Raw genomic sequence first — 13089 nt, forward strand, 5'->3', positions numbered from 1 at the left:
TTTTGAAAAGATAGCTTTGCTGAAATAGAAAACCAAACTGTAAATTGAAGTGTGGGCATTCAGAGAAATACACATTATGCTAAATACAAATGTATGTTTTTGAATTAGTTTTATGAAAAATGGCAAAAAGATAATATTACTTAGTAATATTATATCATTAATGTCACTAAATATAATTAGTATGCTTTGGTAAACGTAGCAGAAACACCAAATGTCTTATACTGCCACAATAGACTGGGCATTCCTTTTAGCTGCCTCACCTTGTGCAAGTCACCTCATTGAAATATCTAATACTTATTGAATACTTATTATTTTTTCAGAAACTATATAAAGAATGTTACCCTTACTTTTTACAGCAACCTCAAAGAAAGTCAGATACTCTTAGAATGCTTTTTTTTTTTTTGAGGTGGAGTCTCGCTCTGTCGCCCGGACTGGAGTGCAGTGGCCGGATCTCAGCTCACTGCAAGCTCCGCCTCCTGGGTTTCGGCCATTCTCCTGCCTCAGCCTCCCGAGTAGCTGGGACTACAGGCGCCCGCCACCTCGCCCGGCTAGTTTTTGTATTTTTAGTAGAGACGGGGTTTCACCGTGATAGCCAGGATGGTCTCGATCTCCTGACCTCGTGATCCGCCCGTCTCGGCCTCCCAAAGTGCTGGGATTACAGGCTTGAGCCACCGCGCCCGGCCTAGAATGCTTATTTTTAAAGTTAATGAAACTAAGACCTACAGAGTTAATATCTTGCCCAAGAGCATACAGTTAAGAAGTAGTAGATTTGAACCCAGGGAATTTGATTCTCAAGAGAAGGCACTTATTTACTATGCTACTGCCTTTCTTAGTCTTCACTACTCATTTACAAAATAAAGCTATTGAGAGGGATGTCAGCAAGATGACTGACTAGAGATACCTGGCATTCATTCCCACCACAATAAAGGACCAAGGCAATGAATTAACAGCTAAGATTTTGACTACAGTGTTGAAGGGAGAGTGCTGGAGTGCAGTGGAGGAGTAGTGATTGGAAGTCTAGGAGGGTAATGTGGAGGTACCTGTTGTCCGCAGCTTCATCTTCTCTGCCTGGATCAGATATACCTGGAGTCAGGAGAGACTTCACATGTGGGGAAAGGATAAGCAGGAGATCCCCACTGTCCCCCAGCCCCATTGCCACTGCAAACACCTATAGTCCTTAAACAGAAGAATCCCATAGTTCCTGTAAGCCCCGAGTCCGTCTTGGAGAGCTGCAGGGAACTCATGCAGCTGTGTTGCACCGGAGTAGGAGTACAAGGTGTATACTTCCCAACCCTACTCACCCACTCTGAGCCAAGCTGCTGCAGCATGGTGCCATCTTGAGACCTGAGCCATCTCTGGAGTGTGTCTTGCTCTGAGGTCAGTAGCCACTGTGTTTTTCCGGCACTGGGCTCCATTATGCCAAACCCACGTGGGTGATTGAACCTCACAACCCAGCTGTGGGGAGTCTGGGCTCAGGATTGGCTGTGACTCTGGTCTTACATGGCAGAGAAACCAACCCCCACCCATGCTTATGGCAGGAGGAATGGTGTTCCAGTCCTTCCCAGGACAAGCCTGCCCTTGAGCCAGCCAAACTGCTGCATGCCTTCCTCCAAGTGGGAGAGCTCTCTGAGTATCTGAGCACCTGATACACCCAGTGGAGCTGGCTGTGTGCCCACAGTCAGAACCTGAGAAACAGCCCTGCATTCTCACATCCTCCCCTAACCCCACCACAAACACACCCCTGGGCCTTCCCACTGGCCCTGTGCTCCCAATAAGGATCTGAGAAATAGGTGGACACATCCCTAGGCTAGCCAAGCAGCCAAGAGCCTATGCCCCAGACCTGAGAAACAGCCCCATGGGCTGTCCCCAGTGGACATGCCCCTGAGCCAACCAAGCAGCCACTTGTGTGTGCTTCTGACCAGTGTAACAGCCCTGTGGGTTCAACCATAGCAAGACAGACCCCAAGGTGACTGACCCATTGTGTGCATGCATGTACCCCTGACCAGAGGAATGGGGTGCTGAGGCCAATCCCAGCAAAGGCACACCACTGTCACCACAAATTCTCTCAGCTTAGGCCACTAAGTAAGCGAGAAACTTGCAAACACTACTAGCGTGGATTTCAGTTAAAGAAACTACATGGAGGCTACGCTACTGCATCCACCTAAAATGAAGGCCAACACACCCCACCCAACTGACACTCCAAGACCCATTAATGCAAATTGTTCTTTTTCTATGAAACCTATCTCATAAAATTGAAGACGTAACTTTTCTACAAGATGTGTCGAAATCAACATAGGGACATATCAACCACGAGAAAGAAAGGAAATATGTCACCTCCACAGGAAAACAATAATTCTCCAGTAACAGACTCCAATCGTAAGAAAATACATGAAGTGCCAGAAAAAGATTCAAAATAATAATCTCAAGTAAACTCAATGAGATACAAGATAACACAGACAGACAATTCAACAAAATCAGGAAAACAATTTATGATTTGAATGAGAAATTCAACAAAGAGATAGATATCATTAAAAACCATATGGAGCTGAATAATTCAATGAATGCCATAAACAAGAAATACAATCAAGAGTTTCACGAGCAGACTAGAACAAGCAGAAGAAATAATTTCTGAACTTGAAGACAGATCTTTTGAAATAACACAGGCACATAAAAAAAAAAGAAAAAGAAAGAAAAATATATTTGAAAGGATGAAGAAAGCCTACGAAATGTATAGAATACCACATTAGGTGAACAAATATTCACATTATGGGTATTCAGGAAGGAGAAGAGTATGGAAATGGTGAGAAAAACATTTAATAAAATAATACAAGATAAAACTATTAAACCAAGATCTCTTCCTCCCTGATTCTATAAATAAAAACAGCATAGAAGAGAAAAGAGGTTCATAAGTCCTTCACTTTTATGTGGTAGTACATAATAGGGAAGATGAGTATTCAAGCCACTCCTTATTAATAAGCCACTCACTAAGGGAGTCACTTTTTCCCCCTAAGCCCTTCTAGAGTATTATTTGTTGCAGCAGTGTAACACATGAAAATTATTATTGTAGCAGGTGTACATTGGTGGTGGACTAGTGGCTAATCTGAATGCAACTCTCTTAACATTTATTATCCTTAGGGAATGTATCATAGTGTTCTGGAAATTAGAAAGAAATCCCAGGCCTCATCTGTACTAACTGCTTTTACTAGCTTGTTCTGAAGCAAAAAAATAAGCTTCAGAAGACATGGAATCTTTGGCAAGCAAAACTTCATATCCTTGAATAACTTGCAATAACTATAATAACCTTTAATCTTTATATATGAGAAAAATGATGATTTAGTAAAAATTTATTCTGAATGATCATCTCATAGTCCACTTGTGCAGAAAACTGAAAGACTGTAAATGAATCTGTTTTCCTTTCATTATATTATACTCTTTGCAACAGTGACAAGTCATCCTTTTATTTCTTGAGAGGATTATTTTCTTTCAAAAACAATAGAGTAATTTATCAGTGACTTTTCAAAATGCAGGTTACAAACCTATTAGTGAGTGGATTATAGAATCTTTTAGTAGATTGTATGTAACAGTTAAGTAAATAGAAAATATCAGAATGCATCACATGTATTAAGTGTATATATTGTTTTAATAATTTTATTTTTTATCTAATCACAAAAATTCAAAATCTATTAATTTATGCTGTTTGTAGAAAACAAGCTTTAAACACTTGGGTGTTCACAGTATTATCTTTTGGGTAACATGTTTATATCCAAAAGAATCTCAATAATTAGTGACTACAGAAGATTTGGAGGCATAGCTCACACCCAAATATGTCTCTGATGTATCTTAAAAACTAAGGAGAGTAACAATCTTCAATTTAGTTTGATTTGTAAATTGGGAATAAAACAGATAATATAGATAGGTAGGTAGATACATTGAGATAGATAGATAGATAGATAGATAGATAGATAGATAGATAGATAGATAGATAGATAGACAGAGATGACTTACATCTAGAGATACTAAGATTTTAAAATTATTCATTGGAAGTGGCCCCTTTTCACAGTATGTAGCTCTGTCCCTAAACTGTAAGTTAGGATACTTTGGGTTACAAGTATAATGACATGTGACAGTGTTTGATCTAGAGAATGACAGTCTCATTGTGTCTCTGGCTTTATCTATATATGATTTTCTTGCTCTGCTGTTTTCTTTCTTTCTTTATTTATTTTAAATTTTACTTTAAGTTCTGGGATACATGTGCTAACAGTGCAGGTTTGTTACATAGGTATACACGTGCCATGGTGGCTTGCTGCACCCATCAACCTATCATCTAGGTTTTTAGTTCTGCATGCATTAGGTGTTTGTCCTAAAGCTCTCCCTCCCTTTTCCCCTCACCCCTCAACATGCCCTGGTATGTGATGTTCCCCTGCCCGTGTCCATGTGTTCTCATTGTTCAGCTCCCACTTACGAGTGAGAACGTATGGTGTTTGGTTTTCTGTTCTTGTGATAGTTTGCTGAGGATGATGGTTTCCAGCTTCATCTATGTCCCTGCAAAGGACACAAGCTCATTCTTTTTTATGGTTGCATAGTATTCCATGGTGTATATGTGCCACATTTTCTTTATCCAGTCTATCATTGATGGGCATTTGGGTTTGTTCCAAGTCTTTGTTATAGTATATAGTGCTGCAGTAAACATACATGTGCATGTGTCTTAATAGTAGAATGATTTATAATTCTTTGGGTGTATACTCAGTAATGGAATTGCTAGGTCAAATGATAGTTCTGGTTCTAGATCCTTGAGGAATTGCCACACTGTCTTCCATAATGGTTGAACTAATGTACACTCCCAACAACAATGTAAAAGTGTTATAAGTGAGCCAAGATCGTGTCACTGCACTCCAGCCTGGGTGACAGAGCGAGACTCCACCTTAAAAAAAAAAAAGTGTTCCTATTTCTCCACATCCTCCCCAGCATCTGTTGATTCCTGACTTTTTAATGGTGGCCATTCTAACTGGCATGAGATGGTATTTCATTGTGGTTTTGATTTGCATTTCTCTAATGACCAGTGATGATGAGCTTTTTTTCATATGTTGTTGGCTGCATAAATGTCTTCTTTTGAGAAATGTCTGCTAATATCCTTTGCCCACTTTTGCTGGGGCTTTGTTTTTTCTTATAAATTTGTTTAAGTTCCTTGTCAATTCTGAATACTAGCCCTTTGTCAGATGGATAGATTGCAAAAATTTTCAACCATCCTGTAGGTTGCCTGTTTACTCTGATGATAGTTTATTTTGCTGTGCAGAAACTCATTAGTTTAATTAGATCCCATTTGTCAATTTTGGCTTTTGTTGCCATTACTTTTAGTGTTTAGTCATGAAGTCTTTGCCCATGCCTATGTCCTGAATGGTATTGCCTAGGTTTTCTTCTAGGGTTTTTATGGTTTTAGGTTTTATGCTTAAGTCTTTAATCCATCTTTAGTTAATTTTTGTATAAGATGTAAGGAAGGGGTCCAGTTTCAATTTTCTGCATATGGCTAGCCAGTTTTCCCAACATAGTTTATTAAATAAGGAATCCTTTCCCCATTCCTTGTTTTTGTCGGGTTTGTCAAAGATCAGATGGTTGTAGATGTGTGGTGTTATTTCTGAGGCCTCTGTTCTGTTCCATTGGTCTATATATTTGTTTTAGTGTCAGTACCATGCTGTTTTGGTTATTGTGGCCTTGTAGTATAGTTTGAAGTCAGGTAGCATGATGCCTCCAGCTTTGTTCTTTTTGCTTAGGATTTTCTTGGCTATGTGGGCTCTTTTTTGGTTCTGTATGAAATTTAAAGTAGTTTTTTCTAACTCTGTGAAGAAAGTCAATGGTAGCTTAATGGGGATAGCATTGAATCTGTAAATTACTTTGGGGAGTATGGCCATTTTCGTGATATTGATTCTTCCTATCCACAAGAATGAAATGTTTTTCTGTTTGTTTGTGCCCTTTCTTATTTTCTTGAGCAGTGGTTTATAGTTCTCCTTGAAGAGGCCCTTCACATCCCTTGTAAGTTGTATTCATAGTATTTTATTCTCTTTGTAGCAATTGTGAATGGGAGTTTACTCACGATTTGGCTCTCTGTTTTTCTATTATTGTTGTATAGGAATGCTTGTGATTATTGCACACTGATTTTGTATCCTGAGACTTTGCTGAAGTTACTCATCAGCTTGAGGAGATTTTGGGTTGAGACAGGGTTTTCTAAATATACAATCATGTAATCTGCAAACAGAGACATTTGACTTCCTCTCCTCCTATTTGAATACCCTTTCTTTCTCTTGCCTGATTGCCCTGGCCAGAATTTCTAATACTATGTTGAATAGGAGTGGTGAGAGAGGGCATCGTTTTATTGTGCTGGTTTTCAAAGGGAATGCTTTCAGCTTTTGACCATTTGATATGATATTAGATGTGGGTTTGTCATAAATAGCTCTTATAATTTTGAGATACAGTCCCTCAGTACCCAGTTTACTGAGAGTTTTTAGCATGAAGGATGTTGAATTTTATCAAAGGCCTTTTCTGCATCTATTGAGATAATCATGTGGTTTTTGTCATCGGTTCTGTTTATGTAATGGATTATGTTTATTGATTTGCATATGTTGAACCAGGCTTGCATCCTAGGGATGAAGCTGACTCAATTATGGTGGATAAGCTTTTTGATGTACTTCTGGATTCGGTTTGCCAGGATTTTATTGAGGATTTTCTCATCGATGTTCATCAAGGATATTGGCCTGAAATTTTCTTTTTTTGTTATGTCTTTGCCAGGTTTTGGTATCAGGGTGATACTGGCCTCATAAAATGAATTAGGGAAGAGTCCCTCTTTTTCTATTGTTTGGAATAGTTTCAGAAGGAATGGTAGCAGCTCCTGTTTGTACCTCTGGTAGAATTTGGCTGTGAATCCGTCTGGTCCTGGACTTTTTTTGGTTGGTAGGCTATTAATTACTGCCTCAATTTTGGAACTTGTTATTGGTCTACTCAGGGATTCAACTTCTTCCTGGTTTATTCCTGGGAGGGTGTATGTGTCCAGGAATTTATCCATTTCTTCTAGATTTTGTAGTTTATTTGCATAGAGGTGTTTATAGTATTCTCTGATGTTCGTTTGTATTTCTGTGGGATCAGTGGTGATATCCCCTTTACCATTTTTTATTGTGTCTATTTTATTCTTCTCTCTTTTCTTCTTTATTAGTCTGGCTAGCAGTCTATCTATTTTGTTAATCTTTTCAGAAAACCCAGCTCCTGGATTCATTGATTTTTTTGAAGGTTTTTTCGTGCCTCTATCTCATTCAGTTCTGCTCTGATCTTAGTTATTTCTTGTCTTCTGCTAGCCTTTGGATTTGTTTGCTCTAGATTCTCTAGTTCTTTTAATTGTGATGGTAGATGTCGATTTTAGATCCTTCCCACTTTCTCTTGCGGGCATTTAGTGCTATAAATTTCCCTCTACACACTGCTTTAAATGTGTCCCAGAGATTCTGGTACATTGCGTCTTTGTTCTCTCTGGTTTCAAAGAACTTATTCTGCTTTCATTTCGTTATGTACCCAGTAGTCATTCAGGAGCAGGTTGTTCAGTTACCATGGAATTGTGTGGTTTTGAATGAGTTTCTTAATCCTGAGCTCTAATTTGATTGCACTGTGGTCTGAGAGACTGTTTGTTATGATTTCTGTTCTTTTGCATTTGCTGAGGAGTGTTTTATTTCCAATTATGTGGTCTATTTTAGAATAAGTGCAATGTGGTGCTGAAAAGAATGTATATTCTGTTGATTTGGGATAGAGAGTTCTGTAGATGTCTATTATTTCTGCTTGGTCCAGAACTGAGTTTAAATTCTTAATATCCTTGTTAATTTTCTGTCTTGCTGATCTGTCTAATATTGACAGTGGGGTGTTAAAGTCTCTTTGTAGGTATCTAAGAACTTGCTTTATGAATCTGGGTGCTCCTGTATTGAGTGCACATATATTTAGGATAGATAGCTCTCCTTGTTGAATTGATCCCTTTACCATCATGTAATGCCCTTTTTTGTCTCCCTTAATCTTTGTTGGTTTAAAGTCTGTTTTATCAGAGACTAGGATTGCAATCCCTGCTTTGTTTTGCTTTCCATTTGCTTGGTAAATATTCCTCCGTTCCTTAGTTTTGAGCCTATGTGTGTCTTTGCATGTGAGATGGGTCTCCTGAATACAGCACACCAGTGGGTCTTGACTCTCTCCAATTTGCTAGTCTGTGTTTTTTAATTGGAGCGTTTAGCCCATTTACCTTTAAGGTTAATATTGTTATCTGTGAATTTGATCCTGTCATCATGATGCTAGCTGGTTATTTTGCCCGTTAATTGATGCAGTTTCTTCATAGTGTCGATGGTCTTTACAATTTGGTATGTTTTTGAGTGGCTGATACTCATATTTCTTTTCCATATTCAGTGCTTCCTTCAGGAGCTCTTGTAAGGCAGGCCTGGTGGTGACAAAAATCTCAGCATTTGCTTGTCTATAAAAGATTTTATTTGTCCTTTGCTTATGAAGCTTAGTTTGGCCAGATATGAAATTCTGGGTTGCACATTCTTTTAAATATGTTGACTATTGGCCCCCACTCTCTTCTGGCTTGTAGGGATTCTGCAGAGAGATCTGCTGTTAGTCTGATGGGCTTCCCTTTGTGGGTAACCTGACCTTTCTCTCTAGCTGCCCTTAACATTTTTTCCTTCACTTCAACCTTGGTGGATCTGATGATTATGTGTCTTTGGGTTGCTTTTCTTGAGGAGTGTCTTTGTGGTTTTCTCTGTATTTCCTGAATTTGAACTTCGGCCTGTGTTGCTAGGCTGGGGAAGTTAATGTTCAGAAGAGTGTTTGCCAGCTTGGTTGGAAATGTTCTGAAGATACAAGATAATGTTCTGAAGAGTGTTTTCCAACTTGATTCCATTCTCCCCATTACTTTCAGGTACACCAATCAAATATAGGTTTGGTCTTTTCACATAGTCCCATATTTCTTGGAGGGTTGGTTTGTTCCTTCTCATTCTTTGTTCTTTAATATTGTTTTCACGCTTTATTTCATTAAGTTGATATTCAATCTCTGATAGCCTTTCTTCTGCTTGATCAATTTGGCTATTGTTACTTGTGTATGCTTCACGAACTTCTCGTGCTGTGTTTCTCAGCTCCATCTGGTCATTTATGTTCTTCTCTAAACTGGTTATTCTAGTTAGCAATTCCTCTAATATTTTTCCAAGGTTCTTAGCCTCCTTGCATTGGGTTAGAACACGCTCCTTTAGCTCAGAGAAGTTTGTTATTACCCACCTTCTGAACCCTACTTCTGTCAGTTCATCAAACTCATTCTTCATCCAGTTTTGTTCCCTTGCTGGCGAGGAGTTGTGATCCTTTGAAGGAGAAGAGACGTTCTAGTTTTCAGCCTTTTTTGCTGATTTTTCCTCATCTTTGTGGATTTATCTACCTTTGGTCTTTGATGTTGGTGACCCTCAGATGGGGTTTCTGTGTGGACGTCCTTTTTGTTGATGTTGATGTTATTTCTTTCCGTTTGTTAGTTTTCCTTCTAACAGGCCCCTCTGCTGCAGGTCTGTTGGAGTTTGCTAGTGGCCCACTTCTAGACCCTGTTTGTCTGGGTATCACCAGTGGAGGCTGCAGAACAGCCAAGATTGCTGCCTGTTTTTTCCTCTGGAAACTTCTTCCCAGAGGGGCACCTGCCAGATGCCAGTCGGAGCTCTCCTGTATGAAGTTTCTGCCGACCCTTGCTGGGAGGTGTCTCCCTGTCAGGAGGCATGGGGGTTAGGGACCCACTTGAGAAGGCAGTCTTTCCCTTAGCAGAGCTTGAGTGCTGTGCTGGGAGATCCGCTGGTCTCTTCAGAGCCAGCAGGCAGGAACATTTAAGTCTGTTTACGCTGTGCCCACAAGGGACCCTTCCCCCAGGTGCTCTGTCCCAGGGAGATGGGAGTTTTATCTATAAGTTCCTGACTGGGGCTGCTGCCTTTCTTTCAGAGATGCCCTACCCAGAAAGGAGGACTCTAGAGAGGCAGTCTGGCTACAGCAGCTTTGCCAAGCTGCCCTGGATTCCCTTCAGTTTGAACATCCCTGTGGCTTTGTTTACACTGTGAGGGGAAAACCACCTATTCAAGCCTCAGTAATGGCAGACGCCCCTCCCTCCACCAAGCTCCAGCGTCCCAGGTGGACTTCAGACTGCTGTGCTGGCAGCGAGAATTTCAAGCCAGTGGATCTTAGCTTGCTGGGCTCCATGGGAGTGGGATCCGCTGAGCTAGACCACTTGGTTCCCTGGCTTCAGTCCCCTTTCCAGGGGAGTGAATGGTTCTTTCTCGCTGGTGTTCCAGGTGATGCTGGGATATGAAAACAAATTCCTGTGGCTAGCTCAGTGTCTGCCTAAACGGCTACCCAGTTTTGTGCTTGAAACCCAGGGCCCTCGCAGTGTAGGCACCCAAGGGAATCTTTTGGTCTGTGAGTTGTGAAGACCATGGGAAAGTGTCGTGTCTGGGCTGGAATGCAGTGTTCCTCATGGCACAGTCCCTCACAGCTTCCCTTGGGTAGGGGAGGGACCTGCCCAACCCCTTGTCCTTCCAGGAGAGGTGACGCCCCACCTTGCTTCTAATCGCCCTCTGTGAGCTGCACCCATTGTCTAACCAGTCCCAGTGAGATGAGCTAGGTAAGTCAGCTGGAAATGCAGAAATCACCCGCCTTCTGCATGGATCTTGCTGGGAGCTGCAGCTGTTCCTATGCGGCCATCTTGCCTAAAATATTTTTAAATTGCCTTGTATTTTTTGTCTCAGAAATCTCAGAAGGAGACTTCTTGAGAGTCCTTCAGGTATATTTTGCATGTTAAAGATGTTTAACTAGTAATTATAAATTGGGTTCAGTAGAGTAAATGACACTGAGTGGGTATCATAACTCAAAAGCAGTTGTATGCAAGTTATGATAATTCCTTTTTCTTTTATTCCTCCTTAACTGTAGAGAATTAAGTTTCATATCTTGAATAGCACATATTTTATTCAGAAATGAAAATATGCCTCTGTTCTGTAAATATGTTTTTACCAAGTTTTCAAAAATCACATCATAGCCTAACTCTAACCCAGACTTACATGGGGATAGGAAAATTGAGTGCTTTGGAATGACCTTTTTCTGTCATTCTTTAGGTTTATGGTGTCATATCAAATATTCTTGTAGAAATTCATGATAGCTTCTATTTTTTTAGGGACTAAAAGTTTTTAATCATTTCAGCTTCCTTTTTTTTTGTTCTTTTACAGATGTTTTAATTTACTTCTCTGTTTTATTTGATTTAAATAATCTTAAGCTCTTCAGTTCAGATTTTCTAAAAACTCCCCCCAAACCAGACACAAATATGAATATTAATTGTAATTATTTATTGACTACTAAACAACTTGAAAACAATCTTGAACATTGCTTATAAAAATCACACATCTGTTTACAAAGGTAAGCTATGATGAATAAATATTTACCAAAAAGAGCACTCTTAAATTTATTTTAAACATGCATCAAATAAATGTTAGATATATATATATTTTTTTATACATGTGCATTTATTTAATATGTATACACAGGAGCCTTCAGAATGATGACCCAACCTCCCAATGAGGCATGGGATCTTATATACCATCTTAAAGTAGTATAGAAAGGATGTTGGCTCAGAGCATGGCTGAAAACAGGTAATGTTAGATATATTTTATGCAAGATAATGTACTACAAATGCTTGGTATAGACTAGGTACTGTGTGAACAATAGTATTTTATATCTATTGAGCACTTACTATTGCCAAGTACTTTGTATGCATTTTCTCACTTAATTTGTTGGAACAACCTTATAAGGTGAGTAATTTCATTATCCCTATTTTATAAATGAGGAAACTGAGACTCAGAGAAGTTATGTGACTTGCCAAAGTTCAGAGAGCTGATAAATGACAGCTGAGACTCTAGCACAGGAAGCTGTACTAGAGTTCATTCTCATGACTATTACTTATAACATCTTCCCTCCTTCCCTTGATTGTCCAAAAATTATAAATAAAATATTATGTATGATGTTTACAATTTGTCTGAAATTTATTTCTTGGGAACAGACCATGTTCACTGTGAAAAAAAATTTAAATACCAAGGTCTCTAGCGTTTGTAAAACTTCATTATAATACATAAGAGGGACCCACACATTTCAACTGCCTGTAATGTGGGGACATATGATTGTGAAGTAAATGAGATAACCTGACTAGGTTTCACCACAGGTGTCAACAGCCCTACTGGGCCACCAGATTCTATCCCCATCCTAGCTCTTTCTGGCATCATATGCTAACAGTTTGTTTCAATTTAATTATTGGGGCTAGGCTTTTGGGTCTTGTGGCTGCTGGCACATCTAAACAGTGTCAGTGCTCCAACAATCGCCCAGTTAGTTGACATCCTTTCATGGACTTGATCCAGAAGGATTGGCCACGAGAATCCTGGAGACATGGTAACCACCTCCTGCCTCTGTTTTCCCAGATGGGAACATGTATGCAAATATGTATATCCTCATGCAGAAACCCACAGGCCAGTGTGCACATATTCACACAGGTACACAGCCATAGAGCTGACATAGATACACATAAATATGTATGTGCACATACAGACAGGCATGCATAGATATGTCTTTGCACATAAACACATATCCTAAGACATACAGATACACACACACGTAACTGTAGATGAAACCACATACTATCTAACGCAAAGGTGACCACCTGTATGTGCACATACATATTTATGATGTGTATATATGTGAGGATGCATATCTATGTGTAAATGCACTCATGTTTGTGCATGTTTAGTGTGTATTTGTATCTGGGCACACGTGAGTGCATATGTGAAAATCTGTGTCCGTGTGTATGCTTGCTATCTATGTATCTGTGTCTTTATATGTGTAACTGAGCGTATTTCTACATGTAGGGATATCTTTGAATTCATGTTTGAGGATCTGCATGAATGTGTCCTTTCTTTTTGCCAGGTTTCTCTTCCCCATTCCTCTTAAATCTCTTACCACTTAAATGTTTGCTCCCCATCTCTGTGCCTCCTCTATTCGTTCTCTCACCAAAAAGCT

Source organism: Colobus angolensis, unplaced genomic scaffold (assembly GCF_000951035.1).
Source record: "Colobus angolensis palliatus isolate OR3802 unplaced genomic scaffold, Cang.pa_1.0 Scaffold145, whole genome shotgun sequence".
NCBI classification, from domain to species: Eukaryota; Metazoa; Chordata; class Mammalia; order Primates; family Cercopithecidae; genus Colobus; species Colobus angolensis.